The sequence below is a fragment of the Moschus berezovskii genome, chromosome 20 (assembly GCF_049115385.1).
Source record: "Moschus berezovskii isolate FMDL1 chromosome 20, NW_MosBer_1.0, whole genome shotgun sequence".
Classification (NCBI taxonomy): Eukaryota; Metazoa; Chordata; class Mammalia; order Artiodactyla; family Moschidae; genus Moschus; species Moschus berezovskii.
The window spans coordinates 22,349,255-22,361,968 of NC_142479.1; positions in this window are offsets into that span (position 1 = coordinate 22,349,255).

Below are 12,714 nucleotides of genomic sequence, written 5' to 3' on the forward strand. Positions count from 1 at the left end.
ATTCACAGCATGTTCTTTCTGGGGGCCAACCTCCATCCAGGAGCCCACCAAGAGTCACCTCATTAGAACAAAAAACATCCCTATCAACCAGGAAATTTTAAAGGATTTGGAAGATTGGTGTCATGTTCTCCTATCACTAAGGAACATAAAAAGATCTTAGGAGCTCTATCCCAGGAATCAGGAGCAGAGACCTATATATATATATATATATATACATATATATATGTTTCTTCTTATCGATTCACAGTTGATTATTTCCACAAAGTGGTATCTCGGACATTCTTGGTGTTATTGTGGACAAGAATCCGCCTGCCACTGCAGGAGACGTAAGTTCGATCCCTGGTCGAGGAAGATTTCACATGTTACGGAGCAATGAAGCTCATCTGCCATAACTACTGAGCCCTGAGAGCAACGACTACTAAGGCTGCGTGCCGCAGACACTGAAGCCTGAGTGTCCTAGAGCCTGTGCTCCACATCAAGAGAGGCCACTGCAGCAAGCAGCCCGTGCACCTCAATGAAGAGGAGCCCCCACTTGCCTTGCAAATGGAGAAAGCCTGCATGTAGAAACAAAGGACCAGGGCAACCAAATAAATAAATAATTTTTAAAAGCTATATCACACACTTAACTTCTTAATACACCCTCCAAGATTTTAATTGCCATGATATTGCCTTACTAAAACTAGTAGCATTGGGGATAATAATAATGAACACTCATGGAGTCCCAGGCACTATGTTAAAACCTTTCTATTCAGTGTCTTCCCCTTTGTGGAAAACAGCCTTGTTATGAACTCAGTGAACCCATGAGCCATGCCATTCAGGGTCACTCAACACGGACAGGTCATAATCTTTCAAGCTAGGCTTTAGCAGTACCTGAAGAGTTCTGACAAAACATGGTCCGCTGGAGAAGCAAATGGCAACCCACTCCAGTATTCTTCCTTGGAGAACTCCATGGACAGTATGAAAAGGCAAAAAGATATGACACCAGAAGATGAGCCCCCCAGATTGGAAGGTGTCCAATAAAATACTGGGGAAGAGTGGAGGGCAATTACTAATAGCTCCAGGTTGGGAAGATCCCTGGAGTAGGAAATGGCAACCCACTCCAGTACTCTTGCCTGGAGAATCCCATGGATGGAGAAGCCCGGTAGGCTACACTCCACAGGGTCGCAAAGAGTCGGACACGACTGAGCGACTTTACTTTCACTTTCACTTTCCAGTATGTCAGCAAATTTGGAAAACTCAGCAGTGGCCACAGAGCTGAAAAGGTCTGTTTTCATTCCACATCTCAAAGAAGGGCAATGCCAAAGAATGTTCAAACTACCGGAGAATTGCACTCATTTTACATGCTAGCAAGATTAGGTTCAAAATCTTTCAAACTAGCAGTACCTGCAGTACCAAAATCTTTCAAGCTTTAGCAGTACCTGAACTGGGAATTTCCAAAGTCCAAGTTGGGTTTAGAAAAGGCAGAGGAACCAGGGATCAAATTGCCAACATTCATTGGCTAATGGAGACAGCAAAGGAATTCTGGAAAAGCATCAAATTCTGCTTCACTGACTAAAGCCTTTTTACTGCATGAATCACAACAAACTGCAGAAAATTCTTAAACAGATGGGAATACCAGACCACCTTACCTGTCCCCTGAGAAACCTGTATGGGGGTCAAGAAGCAACAATTAGAACCTTACATGGAACAATGGACTGGAAAAGAGTATGATAAGGCTGTATATTGTCATTCTACTTATTTCACTTATATTCAGAGTATATCATGCGAAATGCCAGGCTGGTGAATCACAAGCTGGAATCAAGATTGCTGGGAGAAATATTGGCAACTTCAAAAATGCAGATAATACCACTCTAACGGCAGAAAGTGAAGAAGAACTAAAGAGCCTCTTGATGAGGGTCAAAGAGGAGAGTGAAAAAGCTGGGTTAAAACTCAACATTCAAAAAACTAAAATCATGGCATCCAGTCCCATCATTTTATGGCAAATAGAAGGGGAAAAAGAGGAAGCAGTGACAGACTGTATTTACTTGAGCTCCAAAATCACTGCAAATGGTGACTGCAGCCATGAAGTTAAAAGATGCTTGTTCCTCGGAAAGAAAGCTATGACAAACCTGGACAGTGTGTTAAAGACCAGAGACATCATTTTGCCGACAAAGGTCCATATAGTCAAAGCTATGGTTTTTCCAGTAGTCAAGTATGGATGTTAGAGTTGGTCCATAATGAAGGCTGAGCCCTGAGTTTATGCTTTTGAATTGTGGTGCTGGAGAAGACTCCTGAGAGTCCCTTGGACTGCAAGGAGATCAAACCCATCAATCATAAAGGAAATCAACCCTGAATATTCATTGGAAGGACTGTTGCTGAAGTTGAGTCTCCAATACTTTGGCCACATGATGTGAAGAGTGGCTCATTGGAAAAGACCCTGATGCTGGGAAAGATTGAAGGCAAAAGGAGAAGAGGGCAGCAGAGGCTGAGATGATTAGATAGTATCAGCTACTCAATGGACATGAATTTGAGCAAACTGTGGGAGACAGTGGAGGACAGGAGGACCTGGCATGCTATGGTCCAAGGGATCACAAAGAGTCAGACAGGACTTAGCAACAGAACAACAACAACAAATGCATTATCTTATTCAAAGCTCACCACAGCCTTATGAGGTTGATATTATTAGTGGCCCCATTTCACAAATGAGGAAACAAAGACTTTCAATCAAGTCAGTGGGAAGTCCCAGATTGCCACCCAAGTATATTTAAGTCAGCCCCGTGCTTTTAATCTCTAAGCTATGATTAGGAAATTAAGTCTAAGCAAGATCATTTATTTATTCATACCATTGCCTTCTTTCAGAAAGGATTTCAGGCATCTAGTTAAGTAACTTGTCCAAGATTACCCAGACAGTAAGTGGCAGAGTCAGGAATCAAATCTTTCTCTCATGAACTGTATAAACTGAGATAACACAGATGCAGACCCACATCATTTATTTCCTCATAGCCATGAGAAGGGGAAGTGGGGACATTTTCTTTGGCTTTCATTTTCATTCTGGTTGAATCTGTTCTCAGCGTTAGCGTTCCTTGCTGTATCTTTTGAGAAAGGATGAACAGAAGAGGGATTCAGGGATAACAGGTCTGGGCAGTAAGTACATGGGCTGCCCATGGTGAGCAAACGAAAAGGCCTCAGATATTGTGAGAAATGTGCCTGGTACATGGCAGGCAACATAGCTTAATAAATAAACAGAGTTCAGGAGGAAGGGGAAGAAAGAGCAAAGAGAGGGTGAAGTGAACAGACAGGAAGAGCTGGGAAGCCAAGTATTAGAGGAAGTAGAGGGCAGGCAAAGGGGATGGGGAAGGGAACACGTACCTGTTCAAGAGTGAGAATAAAAACAATAATTGAATTTTGTGTACAAGGTTTTGCAGAAGAAAAGTATAAAAAGTAAATACCACCAAAATAGCTGTTAGAAAAAAAACACACAAAACACCACATATCCTAAAGTATTTCAAATTAGGGACAGTCCCTTCAAGTCTGAGTAACAGTTTTATCAATCCCTCTCAGTCCTTTCTTTTTGAATGTAGCATTGTCCCTCTTTAGCAAAATACTTAATCCATCTATTTGGGCCCCGAAGACTCAATCCAAACAGGATTGTGTGGAAAAAATGGTCTTTTCTTGGGCATCCCCTGGCAGTCCAGCAGTTAGGATTCAGCGCTTTCACAGCTGGGGCCTTGGTTTAATCCTGCTCAGGGAACTAAGACCCCACAGCCTTCATGGCAAAAATAAAAAGTCTTTTCTTGGCAATCACTTGAAAAAACAAATAGGATGAAACATACACTCATATTTTGGTATGTGCCTAAAAAGTGGAACATTTATTTGCTCTCAGTTTGAATTATTATAAAAACATTGCAGAACTTGTTCTTAATCTTTTATTTTTTTTTTTTTAAGCGAAGGAGCCTGTCTCAATTTAGTATCCTTAACCAAATATGCTTTAGTCTCAGGGCAAGAACTGACTATAAAGAAAATATAACTCTTTTAAGAACAGCTCTTTAGCCCTGGCTGTCCACTGAAAGCTGACTATGGAGGAAAGATGCATTTGAAATTCTTCTCATTAAGAACCATGATGTTTTACTTAAGTTGGACTTGGTCACTCTGGATAATGTGAAACAGAAGTTACTTATTGAGAGGCAAGGACAGGAAGAGGAAATGGCTGACCGGTAACTAGAGTTCTCCAAAGGTGATAGGTACATTTATTAATCTCCTGGGACCTATATTCAGCTAGCAACTTGATCGGACTAGCATGTGTGTTGAGTAATGTTTAAATCATTAGAGTGCATACATACGGACTTAACATCACAGGAATTTATTTCCTCCCCTTGCCCTTCTCTCTAGACATTTCCTTTTCTTCCTCAACTATGCAAACAACATTCAAAAACAGCAACCCAATTCAGACTTGTTGGGTAGACTCTCATGGAATATTGATCATGAGAACTTCTCTTTTTTTTCCACCAGACATGGACAAAGAGTTCTCTGTTGTAAGTAAATTAATCCCGGGCAAAGAAATTTCCACATCTTGAGTTTAGTTTGGAATTTTTCCTTCTTTCTTCAATGGTGGCTTAATGTATAGGTAATTAAACATATATATTTTTTGAAAGAAGGTTTATTCAGGGAGAACACACATATAGACAGGGTGGGCCATCTCAGAAGGTGAGGGAAGCTTGTATTATATATTTTTTAATTGGAGTATAGTTGCTTTATAATGTTGTGTTAGTTTCTGCTGTACAACAACATGAATCATCTGTAACTATACATATTTCCCCTCCCTCTTGAGCCTCCTTCCACTACCCTGTATTATATATTTTCTAATGTAAGCAAGTTACTCTTGTTTTAAGGATTAAAAAAAAAAACCTAAGATAATTGAAGGAGCTGCAAATTTAACAAAGTAAACAACAAAATCATGAGGGTCTTGAACCACTTGTGATAGAAAATGTTTCATAATAGCCAGTGGCTAAAAGCCTGACCTAAATTAAATTTAATACTTCATTGATTACTTTGTAAAACCTCAGGTCTAATACAAACAATAGCCCTGACACACTAATGCAACAGAGGCACAAATATATTAGACTTTAATGCCTAATAAAGTGACATGAGATGTAAAAGATCTGTGCTCTGATACTATTTTTAAAAATTGTTATGTTCTCAGCTCTGAGAACCCCTGAAAGAAAAATGACTCATTTTGTAAATGCATTTTTGTAAGTGAAGTGAATTTTGAATTTAATGGTGACATTTAGTCATTATAAAGCAGACAATTTCATGAAGAGTAATTTGATATTTATAACAGCATCATTGTCGATTAAATTTGTAAAGAGTAAAAGTGAATCAAAAGTCCTCGATGAGCAAAGAGAAGTGGAAACTGTAATGGGGTTGTCAGCTGTTAAGAGAGAAAAAAACCAAAGGAAGGTTGTAGTTTTTGTAGTTGTTCATTTTTAATTCCATTGATCTTTAGGTGTACATCGTGATAGAACCAAAGGCCCCAAGAACTAGATAAACGTATAAAAATTCAGATTACTTGATGCCCAAATCTTCTTGTGGATTTCATTGTCTCTCTTATTTTTCTCTTTGACTTACTCATCTAATAGACCAGTTTCTCTTCTGTGAAGATTTCCTCAAGATTTTGTTTTGTTGCAATTTTTGGTCGTCCTTGAAAGACAGTTGTTTACTACATTCTAAAAAAGCCACAAAGAAGGAGTGTTTCCATTGTCCTTTGGTTACACATTCCTATCCATTCAAATTGCGAACCAACTTGCTTTTCTGTTCCTTGTAGGCTACAGCCTCATATGCTCTGTACTACCTCCTGAGGACAATGCAGGTATTGTAAATGTCAGAAACATATGTAAGTAATCAAACTCCATTGTATCAAATATTGTGCCAAGAATGTATTTTTCACACATGGTGTGTTAGTGAAGAAATAAAACTTTGAAAATAAAGTGTTTTCTATTATGTAGAAAATGGTAGGTGCCCCAGGGCAAAACTTAATTGATACTTAGGCATAACCTATTGATTTTTAATTGAAAGCTTGTTTATTTTAAAGTGTAAATCTATGAGCTAAACCACATTTTGAGCCTAAGGATTCATGACTAGAATAAGCTTAATGCTGAATTAGCTCTTAGAAAATGTTCTTTCTTAGAATAATAGCATTAGCTCCCAAATATATTTTCTTTGGTAGCTTTATTGCACCCAAAATAAAATTAGTGACATTTGATGATAGCATAAAACATTTACCTTAATTAATAATAGCACGTATTTGAGCATAAAGTATGTTCAATAATTGTTTCCTGAGATCTCAGCATCTGGAAATGCATTCACAATGTCGCCTGACCAGCAAACAAATATTTCATTTTGAGGACTGAAAAGATGAAGCTTTAACCCTTAATTATCAAGCCTATGTTTTACGGAAACTATAGTATATTGCTGTAAGTTCTTTTTTTTCCTTTATTTTCTTTGAGAATGTCTGCTTTGAATTTTCAGTTATTCCTTGGGGTTTGTGGTTTGGTAAAGCACAGTGGCAAATACATTTACCTAAAAATTTTTTTTAAAGTTTTTTTTTCTCGTGACTCTTTTAACTCCCCAATTGAAATTTTAGAAGATCAAAGGGTAAGTAAGCAATAAATGCTAATTTTTTTAAGGATAAAAGAACAAACTGCCTAGCTCATTTACTTCTAATTAAGGCCTGCATGAAACCATAAAAATGGAAATGTGTTTATGTAACCCACTTAAAAGCTAACCAATCCACAGAAAACAGCCCTCACTGGGTGTGTCAACACACAATTTTATAATATAAGAAAAGAAAAAATGATATGAAAAATAAAGATTCAATGGCTGGTCTCTTTTCTTAAAACAATTTTCCTCTACTAAAAACATGAGTGCCCAAATGAACTGTTAATATCTGCAGATGCTGTTTTGCCTCTAGGTATTAAGATAAAACCATAGTAAACACACTGTGGAAAGAAATTGATTTCTTTTTTCACCCATAGCTATTTAGCAGTCAGTTGTGTGCCAGACCCTGTTTTCATCCTAGCCAAGGCCCAATACCCAATAGAATAGGGTGAATTATCAAGTCTCTCTGATGTGAAATTATAATATATCTTTAAAATTTTTATTTATTTATTAGGCTGTGCCTAGTCTTTTAGTTGCAGCATGTGGATCTAGTTCCCCAACCAGGGATTAAACCCAGGCACCCTACACCGGGAGCTTGGAGTCTTAGCCACTGGACCACCAGGGAAGTCCTTATAAGTGTATCTTTAGATAGTCTTTCATTTTCAACCCATTGTTTCATTAAAATTCATATTTTCTTTTAGACATTTTTCTCTCATGTTGAAGGCTAAGTATAATTTTTATTAAAAAGTTGATTTTGTTTACTCATTTTTCAGCTGCACTGCATGCAGTGGGATATGGGATCTTGGTTCCCCAACCAGGTATGGAACTTTGGCCCCTGGGAGTGAGAGCACCGGGTCCAAATCACTAGACTGCCAGAGAATGCCGGAAAAAGGTTAATTTTAGATCTTCCACCATACTGACTTAATCTGAAAATGTTCGTTCACGTTGTTCCAAGTAAATTATCCTGTATTTTCAGGGCTGAGTTCTGAGATTGTCAGTCCTGTTTAAGCCACTGTCTGCTGAGTTATTAAGATATCTGTGAATGTAAGACCCTGTAGGTCAGTGTTTTATATTTATTTATTTATGAATGCTCTGGGTGTGTGGGCAATGGATGCATTGCGGTGTGTGGGCAATGGATGCATTGCGGTGTGTGGGCTTCTTATTGTGGTAGCTTCTCTAGCTGTGGGGCGTGGGGCCTAGAGCATGAGGGCTCAGTAGTTGTGGTGCTTGGGCTTAGTTGCTCCCTGGCATGTGGGAGCTTCCCAGACCAGAAATTGAACCTGTGTCCCTTGCATTAGCAGGGGGATTCTTAGCCACTGGGGACCACCAGGGAAGTCCTCAGTGTATTACTTTGATCAGAGATTTTTTCCCCAACCAAGAGGACTAAATTTGACTTCTGTTCAAAATTATAAGTCATTTGGTGGCAATATACATTCTTCTTTCTGGGATATTTGCCTCTATCCTTGTCAATGCTAATCTCTCTTTTTGGTATAGAACTTTAAACTTCTTAGCATTTTAATTTTCATAGCTATCCTCCATCTACCACCTGCAATAGTCTGTTTTTTAGTATTCAGACTGGACTTTCTAGATTTTTTCTTTTTAACTTTAGAGTCAGACCCTTATTTTGGCTCCTTGATTTGAATTCTCTAATTCTGGTGAGAGAGAGGATTCTCCAGTATTAAACTAAGATGTCTCCAGGGTAACAGAGCAGAGAAGTGGTAGAATATGCTAAATAGGGCTCCGAGCTATTTCAAATATTATGTGGAAAGCACCCAGGAATAATCAAAGGCACAATAGAATATCAAAGAAAAGCACTCTGAATGAACCTATGTTGAAGAAATGCGTGTAAAAGAGCCAACATGCTATCTTTCGTGTAACAAAAAGGGGGAAATAAAAAATATATCCATATTTGATGATATTTGCATAAGAAACAATGGAAGAATAAACAAAAAAAATAATAAAAAATTTTAGCCATGAAATAAAAGAGCTTAAGGGGGGAAAGGGAAGGCATAGAATAATTTGTATATACCTTTTTATTTAGTGTGACTTTTTAAAAACAGTATTTTTATTTATTTGGCAACTCCGGGTGTTGGTTGTGGCATGCTGGGATTTTTTTGATTGCAGCATGCGGGATCTTTACTGCAGCACGTCTACCCTTAGTTGCAGTACGTGGGAGCTAGTTTTCCAACCAAAGATCGAACCTGAGCCCCCGTGCATTGGCAGCACAGAGTCTTAGCCACTGGACCACCAGGGAAGTCTCTATTTAGCTTGACTTTTGAAGCTAAATACATGAAATGCAAAGTTAAATTAAAAATTATTTGGAAGACAGGTAGATTGGGATCAGTAGATTGGGATCTATAAAGTTATCTTTAAGCTATCTGGGTAGATCCTCATGCCAACTGCTTCTACCAGCCCCATGAATCCTCAGCCTTTTGCTCAGGTACTAAGTTCTTGGCACCTATATTTGATGTAGGTGACAGAAAACCCAACTCAAATTGATCTCAGCAAAAAAAGAAATTTATTGACTGCGATAAGATAGAAAGTCCAGGCATAGATCTTACGGCATACCCTGACTCAGGCATTAAACTAGAGAACACTGGGATCCAGTCCTCAGCTCCTCAATAGAATTAGTTCTGTTCTATGGTTGCCAACGAAATGGTCCCTGGCCACTACAGGCTATCAACATCACAACAACCAATTACACTTTTCCTCTAATAGCTCCAATGAAAGTCCCAGAATTGAGTCTGGTGGGTTTTGATTGGCCTGTTTTGAATCATGTGCCCATATCCCAACCAATCATGATAAGGTAGGAGATAGCGTGCCATCATTGGCTGTGTCTCGGTCACGTACTCCACTGTGGAAGCAGGAACAAGTGAGCTTCATGGGAAGTTCATCGAGAGAGAATTCCCCGAGCTTAAACCGAGGTATATTGTTAGGAAGGATTTTTTTTTTTTTCTTTTGTCTATTTACTTTGGCTGTGCTGGGTCTTCAGTGCTGTGTGCGGGCTTTCTCTAGTTGAGGCGAGCAGGGGCCACTCTCTAGATGCCGTGCGCAGGCTTCTCATTGCGGTGGCCCTGCAGCTTGTGAAATCTTTCCCGTCTTGAGATTGACCCCGTGTCCCCTGCATTGACAGGCAGGTCCCCAAACACTGGGCCACCAGGGAAGTCTGTCAGGAAGGATGTCAAATGCTGGGCTCAAAACGTTCCCCACAGGACCCCGTCAGGAAGACCCCCACCATCCCTTAGGGACCCTCAGCGCTCCCTCGACCAGGCAGCTCCCGTGGTGGCGCTGGTGGTGTAGGCGTTCAGTCGTGTCCGACTCTTGCGACCCCATAGACTGTATCCCACCAGGCTTCTCCCTCCATGGGATTTTTCAGGCAAGAATACCAGAGTGGGTTGCCATTTCCTTCTCCAGGGGAATCTTCTGGACCCAGGAATCGAACCTTGGTCTCCTGCATTGCAGGCACTGAGCTGCGGAGGGAAGCCTCCAGTTGTGGTGAGATAACCAAAATTAGCTTTTTAAAAAAGAGATTTGAGACTCTAGAATTCAGATGAGTTGCTCGGCCTGAAATACGTGAGGCAGAGAACGTTTTATTTTTCGAAGCAGGTCAGAAAAGTTGCTGTGTTAATCAAGGAAGAGCAAAAGTTAAATAAAAATTGTTTATATCACAAAGATCGAAACAGTTTACAGTGGGCAGTTTCATAGAACTGTCTGTCTTGAGTTAGACAACGAACTCTCTTTGTGTGATTCTTTTCTTGTAAAAGTTGGGTCATTGTTTGGCCTTTAAACCTTGTTTTAATGTGTATTAATTCTGAACAGTGACCATAGCCAGTTTATAAATAAATCAATAAGTACTCCACAAGGAAAAGACTGAAAGGAGGCATTCTTTCCAGGGGAGGCTCTGCTCTGTTATTCCATGACAAATTTCAGTTAGCTTTTTGCTGCTGCCATGCATTAGTGAAGTCGGCAATGGGCACAAAGAACATGCCCATAAGTCCAGGGAAGATTTCCATTTTCTCTTTATTTTTGGCGCTGCTGAAACATTTCAGTCCAGGACACATAATCAGTTCGAGTGCATGAATAAAACTCTACTATATATAGTATGAGTGAATTCCAGGATGCAAACTATATATAGTTGAGCTAAAAAAACAAGTTCAGTGTCATGTTACTCAGCTTGGCAATGTTTAAAACATTAAACAGTCCTTTCCAGTCATTTTTTGTTGGACGCTGGTCCTCACGGGTGCCTCCGTTGCACACCCTGACTCTCAGCTGGCCTGTTTTCATAAGTCTCTTTTTGGACTTGGGTCAAGTGGGAGCTGCTTCTGTCTGACTTACGTGTACCCAGATGGCTCCAGGTTTTCTAAGCAGGAAGAGCTCAGGACAGCAATCTGGTTGGGGAATTGCCTGGAATCTTTTGGGGGGTTACTTGGAGGGTGTGATGGAGACTACAGAGGAGACAGGGCTGCAGAGCTCACCCTAGCCTATGTTTTGGTGCTGCCGCTCCCTGTTTACATACCTGTTTTCTTATCTTGCAGACACTGCTTATTCTGGCAGGCACTTGTCCAGCCAGTGAAGCCAAGATCACCTAATTTTTGTCTGAATTGCCTGTTTCCATCAGCAGGGCCATAAGGGGTCCTGTGAGCATTTATTTGGATACTGGAAGTGTCAGAATGAACCAGATGGTCCTTATCCCAAGTTGTTCACAGTCTAGAGGGGAGTGGGGGAAAAGAAATATACAAAAACAAACAAAAATAAGACATATGACTATACCTTATTGGTGCTTTATAAAAGTAACAGTGTGGGCCCAGGGGAAGTCCATATACCTCAGATGGTTTTATTTGTATCTCTCTAGTGGAGAAGGAAATGGCAACCCACTCCAGTGTTCTTGCCTGGAGAATCCCAGGGACAGGGGAGCCTAGTGGGCTTCCGTCTATGGGGTCACACAGAGTCGGACACGACTGAAGTGACTTAGCAGCAGCAGCAGCAGCAGTCTAGGACTTCCCAGGTGGCACAGTGGTAAAGAATCTGCCTGCCAATGCAGGAGATGTGCGTTCAATCCCTGGGTCAGAAAGATCCCCTAGGGTAGGAAATGGCAACCCACTCCAGTATTCTTGCCTGGAAAATCCCATGGAAGAGGACCCTGGCAGGTTACAGTCTATGGGGTTGCAAAGAGTCGGACGTGCCTGGGCATGCACGCACACTCAAGTCTAAAGCAACTCATGCTTCATTTTTTTCCCACATTCAGTTCATTTCACAGGTATTTATTGAGTGTTGACTGCTCATTGCTGAGGCTGGAGCTGTGTTGCACTTTCATTCTAGTTGAAGAATCAGATAATAAACAAGTCAACAAATAAGACACATAGTAATAAATCAAACAGGCTAAGTGTAGCTAGTGACTGGTCGTCTGGGGAGGGAATGGACATCAAAGGAGAAAGGTTGCAACCACAGACACCAAGATCAGGAAAGGCCTTTTAGGAGCGGGCACTTGTAAGCCGAGACCTGATGGGTAAGAAATGACCAGCCATGGGGAGATCTCAGAGGAGAGCTCTGCTGGCAGGTAAAACTGGAAGGCGGGATAAAGTTTGGGGTGTTTCAGGAGTGGAAAGAAGTCCACATGACTGGAACGCAGAGTGAAGACAGAGCATGAGGTCAGAGAAATCAGCAGGGCCCCGATCATGAGGACTGGACACCTTGTTTGAATGTTATTCTCATTGCAATTGAGAGAGGAGGATATACTTTCCCAGTGATCAGATATGCCCGTTTCTCATCTAGGGTACTGTCTTCAGCATCTAAAGGAAACAGAATTAGTAAATAAAATATTAGCTGCTTGGTGAGGACAGAATTAGAGCACAAGTAGGGACTTCCTTGGTGGTCCAGTGGTTAAGAATCCACCTTCCAGTGCAGGAGACTCACGTTCAATCCCTGGTCAAGGAATTAAGATCCCACATAGCATGGGATCAACTAAACCCATGGACCCCAACCACTGAGCCTTCGTGTCCCAAAGCTTGTGTTCCACAACAAAAGGAATCCTTCCACCACAGCTGGAGAAAGCCCGCGTGCTGCAATGAACAGACATAGTGC